General features: G+C 40.5%; 2 protein-coding genes across 5 annotated transcripts in view; both read left to right on the top strand.

The window, feature by feature from the left end:
* The window catches only part of LOC127665494 (cell surface glycoprotein CD200 receptor 2-like), an 86,609-nt gene that overhangs the window by 420 nt on the left and 73,889 nt on the right, over positions 1-12,300 (top strand). The window lies entirely within an intron of this gene.
* The window catches only part of LOC127665496 (cell surface glycoprotein CD200 receptor 2-like), a 29,542-nt gene that overhangs the window by 412 nt on the left and 16,830 nt on the right, over positions 1-12,300 (top strand). The gene's annotated exons all lie outside the window — the stretch shown is intronic.

Here is a 12,300-nt window from a genome sequence, read left to right as displayed (position 1 = left end):
TACTCAGAGATGTACACACAGTTATTTCCATTTAATGTTAATAATGGATTTCTTTTTTATTGTCTCCAGCCTCCTGTTATCATTGAGAATTAAATTTCAGGACTCTGTTTCTAAAAACAGAATAGTTCTTTTGTTTTTTGTTTTGCTTTAAATTGTTATAATCATGTATTATTTTAGGGTGACTTTTTTAACCTCTTCTATTATTTTTAATTTTAGTTTTGACATATCTCTAGCGGACTGATATAGTAGATTTGTAGACTTATAGATGTAGTGCCTAATGTTTATGTGTCTGTGTATGTATATGTGTATATGTGTGTGTATGTAGGGGGATCTAGAAAGTGCCTTGGGAAGTCTGTTATGAATTTCAGGCTTTAATTCTGATATGGTAACAAGAGGGCATTATGAATTATGATGCTTACATATGAAAGTCATAGAATTGTGAAGTTACTTGTGTGCTGCAGAATAAATACAGTGCGAGTCAACACGAGCAGAGGGACTCGGGAGCTTCAGGAATGAGTGCTCCCACTGATGACTTCATTGTCTTTGATATAAACACATTGCTACTTTTAGCATTAATTGAGTAATAGGATTTTTCTACCTATTATACATACAAAACTGAAATGTTTTCTGGGTTCTTTTCTGGGGGTTTCAAGTTTCTTGTTGGTTTTATTTCTTCTTGCTTTTTTCTTACTGATTTTCAAGATACTTTCATTTTCTTTCTTTTCTTTCTTTTTTTATTCAATATATTTTTATTTACATTTCAAATGATTTCCCCTTTTCTGGTCCCCCACTCCTCGAAAGTCCCATAAGCCCCCTTCCCTCCCCCTGTTCTCCCACCCACCCCTTCCTACTTCCCTGTTCTGGTTTTGCCCTATACTGCTACGCTGAGTCTTTCCAGAACAAGGGGCTACTCCTCCGTTCTTCTTGTACCTCATTTGATGTGTGGATTATGTTTTGGGTATTCCAATTTTCTAGGTTAATATCCACTTATTAGTGAGTGCATACCATGATTGATCTTTTGAGACTGGGTTACCTCACTTAGTATGATGTTCTCCAGCTCCATCCATTTGCCTAAGAATTTCATGGATTCATTGTTTCTAATGGCTGAATAGTACTCCATTGTGTAGATATACCACATTTTTTGCATCCATTCTTCTATTGAGGGATACCTGGGTTCTTTCCAGCTTCTGGCTATTATAAATAGGACTGCTATGAACATAGTGGAGCATGTATAACCCTATTAAAAAATGGGGTATAGAGTTAAACAAAGGATTTTCACCTGAAGAACTTTGGATGGCTGAGAAGCATCTTAAAAAATGCTCAACTTCATTAGTCATTAGGGAAATGCAAATCAAAGCAACCCTGAGATTTCACCTTACACCCGTCAGAATGGCTAAGATTAAAAATTCAGGAGACAGCAGGATGTGGAGAAAGAGGAACACTCCTTCACTGCTGGTGGGGTTGCAAATTGGTACAATCACTCTGGAAATCAGTCTGGCGGTTCTTCAGAAAACTGGGCACCTCACTTCCAGAAGATCCTGCTATACCACTCCTGGGCATATACCCAGAGGATTCCCCAGCATGTAATAAGGATACTTTCATTTTCATCTTGGCTGGATTTAGTATCCCCAGGAGACTGACGTCTCTGTAAGGGCTTTCCCTGATTAATTGAGAAGAAAGACTCCTACTGACTGATTGCAGGTGGCATCCCAGCATTGAGTGAATGAAAGAGACATGCACAAGGGAGTAGCACGCTGGCCTTTTCCCTTCCTCCACTTCCTGACCCACGGTGGCCTCAGGCCCATTGTGGTGGGATTGTGCCCTGGAGAATCTTCACATCATGGCCGAGCAGGAAGGAGTGGGGTGCAGAACATGGGTCTACTTATACCCTGCAGAGACCTGCCCCTACTGGGCAGGTTCTTCTCAGTAGGCTTTTGTTCCTAAAAGCCCTTAGACTCCAAAATAGTCCCACCAGCTGGGCTAGAAAGTATCCAAAACATGAGCTTATTGAGGACATTTTGGATTTAAGCCACAGCACTCCCTTAAACTGTCTTGTACTTGTGAACAGGACACTCTGCTAGATAGTTATAATGAGCATTCATTTTTACTGTAGAGATGTTTATCAGTGGCCCTTTAGGCATTTAAGTTTCTTATTTTTTAAATTAAATTTTATTTTATTTTTTACTTATTCACTTTATATCTTGCTCACTGACCCCCAGGGACCCCCTCCCACAATACTTCCCCCTCCCCTCCCTTCTCCTCTGAGTGTGTGTGGGGTGTTCCCTGGGTAACCTCACACACTGGCACTTCAAGTCTCTGCAAGGCTAGATGCTTCCTCTTCCACTGAGGCCAGACAAGGCAGCCCAGCTAGGAGAATATTCCACATACAGGTAATAGTGTTTGGGTTAGTCCCTGTTCCAGTTGTTCAGCACCCACGTGAAGACCAAGCTGCACATCTGCTATATATGTGTGGGGAGGCCTAGGTCTAGTCTGTGTATGTTCTTTGTTTGGTGGGTCAGACTCTGTAATTTTCTTATTCTTGAATGGCATTTTATTTTTTGTGAAAAATGAAACATGCTTTTTACATGAATTTCAAGCAATATATAAAAACCCAGGTGTCTTAATTTTTATTCGTCACATACACTGCTTGTATTTGTTGATATACATATCAACAAATGTGAATATACATATAGGTATATATCTTGCATTGAAAAAAAAGAGTTGAAAAATGCTTTCACTGGACCTGGAGAGATAGCTCAGTGCTTAAGTATACTAGTTGCTTTTTCGGAGGACCTGAGATCTGTGTACAGCTTACAACTGTCTGTAACTCCAGTGCCAAGAGATCTAATCTTTACAGCCACTGTACATATGTGTTGTGCAAAATCATACATTCAGACAAAATACACCGATATACATAACATAAAAACATTTTAAAATAAAAGTATCACTTTCATTATTTCTATGCTTCAAACTTAAGAAACTAAAGCCATTTCTGAATTTGAGGTGAAAAATCTCTTTACCATATGCAGCCCTGAGTGGACAGTAGTATGAATTAACGACTTTGAATTATAATCAACTATCAGGGTAGGTTTGTCCGCTATAACAAATGTACCACACTAGTGGTGTTATGGGGTCTCTTGGCTATTTTCTCCGTGAAAGCAAGAATTCAATGAAGAGACACATAGTTATACAGAAATTTATTTAGCAAAGCAGATCAAGCACTCCAAAAGAGGTTAGAATGGGTTGTCCCAAAGACGGTGTGTGTTGAAGCATCCTGAGTTGCATGTTTCGAGGTTTAAAGAAGTTTTATTAATATTTATGAAGTAAGTGGCATAGTCATTGAATATCATTTACTGGAACCATGATGTACCACATGGATGTATGTTTCAGCTATTTCTTATCATACTCCTCTAGAAAAAGCTACAAAGGAGGATGTGTCAAAACCACAATATAAAAGACATAATAGTGAAGCAGAAGTCTTTGGAATATTCAGATGTTTTTGTTAGCACACATGAGTGGGAAAGTGCCCTAGAGCCTTAGTTTATGAATCAATGGAAACAATGGATCTGTAGTTTCAAGGAAGTTTATTTTGGCTGTCCAGAGACACAAATATCAAAATATAGGTGTAATTTTTTAATTACCACATATCTAGCCTCTTGAGACAACTTAAGGTCTCATGATCGATGTTGTAACTCATGACTGTTGGTTGAAGAATTTGCTGCCTTGTGTTGTGATATTCTGTCATTTTAAAAATTGTTGTTTTATCATTAAGCTGAGGCTGAGGTTTTATTTTGAATTGTCAGGCTGTCTAGAAAGGACTGAGGCTTGGACTGTCTTATATGATCTGCTTCTCCCAGTTCCACAGATCCCATCTGTGTCTGAAGGAATCGTTGGAAATGTGGATGATGGGGGAGTCTATGCCTGTGTAGAGAGCAGAGGCATTAGAAATGCTTTGTGCTTTCCACTTCATTTTACTGTGAACTTAAAACTAAAATATAATTGCTTTCTCTGCTTCTCTCTAACGGACTTCATTTTAGCAGAAAATTTCGGGCCTACCATAATATGTAAGATATTTGACAAATTTAAAAGAACCATGATAAACAGAGATATCTACATAAAACACCTACTTTAATGAGTCTGGATATTTTGGTCCATATTTTATTAAGATTTATTTAAAAAATAATTATATATATGCATGGGTGTCTGTGTGTGTGTGTGTGTGTGTGTGTGTGTGTGTGTACACGAATGCAATTGCAGGTAGAGGCCAAAAGAGATCACCTGGCGCTGGAGTTATGGGATGTTGTGAGTTGCCTGTTTGGTGCCAGAAACTGAACTCAGGTCTTCTGCATGAACAGAGCATGCTGCTAACTGCTGACCCATCTCTCAGCTCTTATAAATTTTTAAAAAGAAAAGCACAACTTTATTACATTGGAAAATGCTGAAAGAATTCTTTAAAACACAAAAATAAGATAGTGAACCATATTAAAAAACTGTCATTTTTGCCATTACAAAGGTACATCTGTTTTTTAAATATATTATATATTTATAGTATATATACAATATATTTCCACATACAAAGACAGGTCCTGGGGAGGATGTAATCTGGGGTGTGCTGGGTCACATGAGGCTCTCCATGATGAGGCGCTGGGTCACTGGTGAGCACAAGACACCAGTGTGAGACTGTTGGCATGGTTAAATGTTTCAGAAATATCTTGTCCAAATGTGTATCCAGCAGCATGTGGAGAGATGCCCAAGCCATCATGGTCATCTGGATCTGACCATGAGAGATTACACTTCCATGTGAGGTAACCCAATCAATCACAAAAGAACACACATGGAATGCAGTCACTGCTAAGTGGATATTATCCCAGAAACTCTGAATACTCAAGACACAATTCACATATCAAATCATTCCCAAGAAGAAGGAAGGAGAGGGCCCTGGTCTTGGAAAGGCTTGATGCAGTAAAGTAGGGGAGTACCAGGACAGAGAAGTGGGAGGGGGTTGATTGGGGAACAGGCAGAAGGAACAGGGCTTATGGGACTTATGGGGAGGGGGGAACTAGGAAAGGGGAAATCATTTGGAATGTAAACAAAGAATATAGAAAATAAAGAGAGAGAGAGAGAGAGAGAGAGAGAGAGAGAGAGAGAGAGAGAGAGAGAGAGAGCACATTGGGCCGTCATGTGAAACTTCTTTTAAGTGATCCAGGGCTCTTATGTGATCCACTGTACCCATGGATGAAGAGAGGCCACCATGGAGGCAGAATATCTGTCCATTTACTAAAGCTGTAAGTGGCAGATAAAGAGCTCTGTAAAGTATTTCCGTACTTTTCATTTCCGCACTTTCATAGGCACTCATTATAAAAGCCATATACTTGTGTGATCTGCCAGCTTTCCTGATTTCCTTGCTATATTGTCATTCACTCTGACTAGTGCACTTTAATGCTACAAGAAGAGTCACAGCCTCCACAGAATAATATCTTCTGTCTTGTATTTGCTGATTTCCCACTAATTCTGAAGAGTTCCATAAGGTCATGGAATTGGCCATGCACATCTCCACACACGGTAACAGGACAGCGAAGCTCTTGCACATTTGACTTTTCTGTTAAAGTTTCCTTCGCCTTCTCCCACAGCGTCCGCACTTGGTTCTCCTTCAGCTGCTCCACACTCTTCAGCTGCTCCACTGTTTTCACCTTTTCACTGTGTCCATTGACCTCACTTCTTAAAAGATAACTTATTTTATTATTTTATGTGAATGTGCATTTTGTCTGCATGTATGCATGTGCACCATGTGTATGTATCTGGAGAAGGTAGAAGAGGCTCTCAGATCCTTTGGCATTGGAGTTACAGATGGTTGGAAGCATCTGACATGGATGCTGGGAATCAAACTCAGGTCCTCTGTGAAAGAGCTACATGCTCTTAAATGTTGAGCTACCAATTTTTCCTATTTATTTGTTTGTTTCTTTTAGCGCTGTACATTTTGTTATCGACCTTCAGGTAGGAGAAAGTAAATCCTATCACTGTTCACTTTGGTTCACAGTGTCTGTTTCTTTTGTGATGCTGCTATTCATTAAAATTTGGTGAGATCAGACAAAGCAGAGTCACCAGCATTAATGGTCATTCTTAGTGACAGAAACAAAATATACCCAACCCTCAGGAACAAACCAAATTCTGGCTGATTATCAAAACCATTTGGAGGCGCTAGTGGGTTAAATATTATTTCTGTCAAATGTCAGGAAGGCATAGCACTTGTGAGCCTCTGAGCAAATTTGCATGTGGACCAGATGAGAAATGAACAAAGAGCTCTGGAGATCTCAAAGTGCAAGATGGTTGCATGCTTCACACGTATGTGTGGTCTTTTTTTTTTTTTTTTTTTGCTCATGCAGTTAATGCTATTACACGGAATGGTTTATTTTGTGGTGGAAATACCTGTGATAACATCAGCGCAAACAGGAAATCCATGTGGGTGAGTCTTTAAATGATGAATGGGGCCCTATAGAGACGCAGGTGAGGAAGGGCTAAAGGGCTGTCCAGAGCAGTGGGGGATGGTGATGCCGCTGGGCTGTGAAGGGGGGCAGAGACCAGAGAACCTGACATGTTCCAGAAGAAGAAGATGGTGAAAGACGGTCACCTTGAAAATGAACACGTTTTCTGTGTAGGATAGAGTTTATCTATCTTCAATATAAATAAGCAGAGTTTAGCTTTTGAGGTCCGCAGGGCTTCAAGGACTGGGGGAAAATGGAAATCGTTGTCAGAAACTATGGTATAGAAATGGCTCCAAACCATTTCAAAGCAAATCCGTTGGGTCATATCAGCAAAAAGTCGTAGAGTCATAAGCTTTGGAGCACTGCTCTTCCACTCAGGCAATAGCTAAGCCACCCACAGGGCACATTTTCAGAACTCTGAGACTCTGTGTGGGCAATGAAAGTAGAGTGCTGAACTTCAGGAAGGGAAGGGCTGGGATCTTGACTCATTTGCCTCCTTGCAGGTCTGTGGACCCTCTAACCTGCTCCTGCTGTCCCTGGGACCTCAGACTGTGCTTCCCCACCCCTGGAGCAGTGTCCTGCAGCCTCCCCATAGCCCTGTCCCATGACTTTCATAGAGCCAGACACCCACCTGGCAATGGTGCATCCTGCCTCCCCAGTGGTGGGAGTCCTATGGAAGAGCAGACACTGGGACTCCATTTTATAAACAAATTACAAACACCTACGTCGATGTGGGAAAGCAGAAACTTTATTCACCGCTGGTGAGAGTGTAAACTGGTATGCTTACTATGGAAATTAATACAGAAGTAGAACTACCATCTGACTCAGCTATACCACTCCAAGGCATATGCTCAAAGGACTCAATATCCTAACACATATTTTTTGCACATCTATGTTTATTTCTGCATTATTCAGAACATTAAGGAATGAAAAGGGTCTAGCTTCTATCAACAGATTAAGGTAGTAAAAATATCATATTGTATACAATGTAATTTTATTCAGCTACAAAGACAAATGAAATTTGTTCAAGTACGGGTCTGGAAAGTCATAGATTACATGAGGTAACTAGGACAAGAACCATGTTTTCTCTTATTTGCAGATCCTAACTTGTAACGTGTATGTGTATGTAAATAAGAGAGTGTGCAGAGACAGTGAGAGGCCAAACGTACTTCATTTTGAAACCGGCATCCATCTTAAAAGAAACAAAAAAGGCCCGAGGACTTGGCTTAGCATATGCTGCACCCACGGAGAACTCCACAGCTTGGACTTGGCCAGAGTTACTCCCTAGCTATTTTCTAGCAACAGTTAATTAAAGATTAGTCTGATGGTTTCAGATGTACTTTCAGACCATTTATAATTGTATGAAGTTTTGCTTCAGAGCTTACCTGTCTGCTTAGTCATTTAATTAGATGCTTGCCAGACTGGACCCCCCTTACTTGTTTCAATTTTCTATAAAACCTTGTTCCGATGAGAGTTCTGGGCTGCTTCTCCAAACCATCCTGTGGGTCGGCAGTGAGTAAGCCCAAACTCAAGTTTGTAATAAAGAGACCCTAAAGTGTTTACATCAGAAACGGCTCCTTGGTGGTCTTTTGGGGTCCACGAATGCTTCCTGGATCAACAATAGGAGACCATGATTAGGAAACAGGAAATACTGTGAATGTGAGTCCGGCACCACATGTGACATGAAAGTGGAAAGAGGACTACATCTTGGGGATGAGAAGGGGAAAGGGAGGATGGGCAAGAGACGTGTGGGGAGGAAAACAACAAGACGCATTTTTGTTTGAAAACGGCCATGATTAAACATAATTCTTTGTATGCTAATAAAAATAAGTCATTGTATTTTTGTATTTGACCTGTCTTGTGGCTTTTAGGGAACTGCCTTTGTTGCTTCTACTTTAGAACCATCACAGGGCTGAAGCAACATTCTGAGTGGGTTTGTTAAAAGTCACTTATAGGCAGCTATCTAAGGTGAGGAATTCAAAATCTAGGATAAGCAGGAGGGAGACCAAAATAGGGAAAGGAAAAAGTTGGGAACTGAGATATAGCAGTGTTGTGGGGTGGCTATGAATTCTGAAAACTTCCCATACATGCCGGGGATTTGAAATTCTATCTACATACTTAGGCCTGAACACATGCTCTGCAAAGAGCTGAGAAGGCCCTGGCTTGTCTTCTTGTGGCTTACACTCAGGCAAGCAGGAAATAAAGTAATAGGTAGATGTGTAAACTCCCTATGAGATACACACGGCTCACCTGAAAAGTGGAAATGCTTTTTTGAGATATAGTTGTCCAAGGAAATCATTGTCAATTATCAATAGCAGATAAGCAAGCTAACAGTAATGTCAGCAGGCTAAAACAATGAGGACTATAAACTTTAAAAATTAATTTAGAAAATTCAGTAGACAGCAAAGACTGACCACTAGCAACAAGAGTCCTGAGAGGGAGGAGGAGGGGAAGTGATGATATGTAAACTTGCCCCTTCTAAATTATGCCTGATTGGTCAATAAAGATGCCTACAGTCTATAGCTGGGCAGAAGAGAGATGGGTGGGGCTTCAGTTCACTGGGGTTGGGCTCTGAGCAGGGATGATGAGGGGGAAAGCAGCCAATGGGAATGGAAGATACCAAGGAAACAAGGCCTTCTAGGCACAGGTCTAAGCCACATGGGGTCCCAGTGATGAGAGGGGAACTGGACAGAGGCCCAGCCCTAAACCAGAAGCTCTCATCGATTGATAACTGCTCACAAAGGAAGAGTCTCAATGAGACTCACAACTACACTTAAGGACAGGCACCATGTCCAATAAAAGATGGTTAACACAAGATGGAATCAATAGGGTTTTTGGAAGCATTTTGTGTCATAATGCTTTGCCTGGGCATTTTGTCCCTTACAGGTCTTCTATTTATACATTATCTTCCTGGTTTGGTGTTTTTATGGGATTTCTGTGCATGAGAATGTGTGACTCTGTGTCTACATGTGTTCCTTGTGGATTTTTTCTTCTTTTGTCCTCTGTTTTTAGTTTATCTTATTTCATTATTATTTTTTAGATGTCTGCTGTCTGTTTTCTTTCTTTTTTTTTGAACGTTCTTTTTTTTTCCCACTTTTTTAAAAATTTTATTCGATATATTTTTTATTTATATTTCAAATGATTTCCCCTTTTCTGGTCCCCTACTTCCCGAAAGTCACATAAGCCCCCTTCCCTCCCTCTCTTCTCCCACCCATCCCTTCCACTTCCCTGTTCTGGTTTTGTCTTATACTGCTACACTGAGTCTTTCCAGAACTAGGGGCCACTCCTCTGTTCTTCTTGTACCTCTTTTTTTTTTTTAAATTTTTTTTATTCGATATAATTTATTTACATTTCAAATGATTTCCCCTTTTCTAGCCCCCCCACTCCCCAAAAGTCCCGTAAGCCCCCTTCTCTTCCCCTGTCCTCCCACCCACCCCTTCCCACTTCCCTGTTCTGGTTTTGCTGAATACTGTTTCACTGAGTCTTTCCAGAACCAGGGGCCACTCCTCCTTTCTTCTTGTACCTCATTTGATGTGTGGATTATGTTTTGGGTATTCCAGTTTTCTAGGTTAATATCCACTTATTAGTGAGTGCATACCATGATTCACCTTTTGAGTCTGGGTTACCTCACTGAGTATGATATTCTCTAGCTCCATCCATTTGCCTAAGAATTTCATGAATTCGTTGTTTCTAATGGCTGAATAGTACTCCATTGTGTAGATATACCACATTTTTTGCATCCACTCTTCTGTTGAGGGATACCTGGGTTCTTTCGAGCATCTGGCAATTATAAATAGGGCTGCTATGAACATAGTAGAACATGTATCCTTATTACATGGTGGGGAGTCTTCTGGGTATATGCCCAGGAGTGGTATAGCAGGATCTTCTGGAAGTGAGGTGCCCAGTTTTCGGAGGAACTGCCAGACTGATTTCCAGAGTGGTTGTACCAATTTGCAACCCCACCAGCAGTGGAGCAGTGTTCCTCTTTCTCCACACCCTCTCCAACACCTGCTGTCTCCTGAATTTTTAATCTTAGCCATTCTGACTGGTGTAAGATGAAATCTTAGGGTTGTTTTGATTTGCATTTCCCTAATGACTAATGAAGTTGAGCATTTTTTAAGATGCTTCTCCGCCATCCGAAGTTCTTCAGGTGAGAATTCTTTGTTTAACTCTGTACCCCATTTTTTAATAGGGTTGTTTGGTTTTCTGGAGTCTAACTTCTTGAGTTCTTTATATATATTGGATATTAGCCCTCTATCTGATGTAGGATTGGTGAAGATCTTTTCCCAATTTGTTGGTTGCCGATTTGTCCTCTTGATGGTGTCCTTTGCCTTACAGAAACTTTGTAATTTTATGAGGTCCCATTTGTCAATTCTTGCTCTTAGAGCATACGCTATTGGTGTTCTGTTCAGAAACTTTCTCCCTGTACCGATGTCCTCAAGGGTCTTCCCCAGTTTCTTTTCTATTAGCTTCAGAGTGTCTGGCTTTATGTGGAGGTCCTTGATCCATTTGGATTTGAGCTTAGTACAAGGAGACAAGGATGGATCAATTCGCATTCTTCTGCATGCTGACCTCCAGTTGAACCAGCACCATTTGTTGAAAAGGCTATCTTTTTTCCATTGGATGTTTTCAGCCTCTTTGTCGAGGATCAAGTGGCCATAGGTGTGTGGGTTCATTTCTGGATCTTCAATTCTGTTCCATTGATCCTCCTGTCTGTCACTGTACCAATACCATGCAGTTTTTAACACTATTGCTCTGTAGTATTGCTTGAGGTCAGGGATACTGATTCCCCCAGCTTTTCTTTTGTTGCTGAGAATAGTTTTAGCTATCCTGGGTTTTTTGTTGTTCCAGATGAATTTGATAATTGCTCTTTCTAACTCTGTGAAGAATTGAGTTGGGATTTTGATGGGTATTGCATTGAATCTGTATAGTGCTTTAGGCAAAATGGCCATTTTAACTATATTGATTCTACCGATCCATGAGCATGGGAGGTTTTCCCATTTTTTGAGGTCTTCTTCCATTTCCTTCTTCAGAGTCTTGAAGTTCTTGTCATACAGATCTTTCACATGTTTTGTAAGAGTCACCCCAAGATACTTTATACTGTTTGAGGCTATTGTGAAGGGGGTCATTTCCCTAATTTCTTTCTCAGCCTGCTTATCCTTTGAGTATAGGAAGGCCACTGATTTGCTTGAGTTGATTTTATAACCTGCCACTTTGCTGAAGTTGTTTATCAGCTGTAGGAGCTCTCTAGTGGAGTTCTTTGGGTCACTTAGGTAGACGATCATGTCGTCTGCAAATAATGATAGTTTGACTTCTTCCTTTCCAATTTGTATCCCTTTGACCTCCTTATGTTGTCGAATTGCCCGAGCTAGTACCTCAAGTTCTTGTACCTCTTTTAATGTGTGGATTATGTTTTGGGTATTCCAGTTTTCCAGGCTAATATCCACTTATTAGTGAGTGCATACCATGATTGATCTTTTGAGACTGGGTTACCTCACTTAGTATGATGTTCTCCAGCTCCATCCATTTGCCTAAGAATTTCATGAATTCATTGTTTCTAATGGCTGAATACTATTCCATTGTGTATATATACCACATTTTTTTGCATCCGTTCTTCTGTTGAGGGATACCTGGGTTCTTTCCAATTTCTGGCTCTTATAAATAGGGCTGCTATGAATATAGTGGAGCATATATCTTTATTACATGCTGGGGAATCCTCTGGGTATATGCCCAGGAGTGGTATAGCAGGATCTTTCGGAAGTGACATGCCCAGTTTTCTGAGGAACTGCCAGACTGATTTCCAGAGTGGTTGTACTAA

This window comes from Apodemus sylvaticus, chromosome 15 (assembly GCF_947179515.1).
Source record: "Apodemus sylvaticus chromosome 15, mApoSyl1.1, whole genome shotgun sequence".
NCBI lineage: Eukaryota > Metazoa > Chordata > Mammalia > Rodentia > Muridae > Apodemus > Apodemus sylvaticus.
The sequence above is the reverse complement of the archived record's forward strand: the minus strand, read 5'-3'. Positions and strand labels throughout refer to the sequence as shown.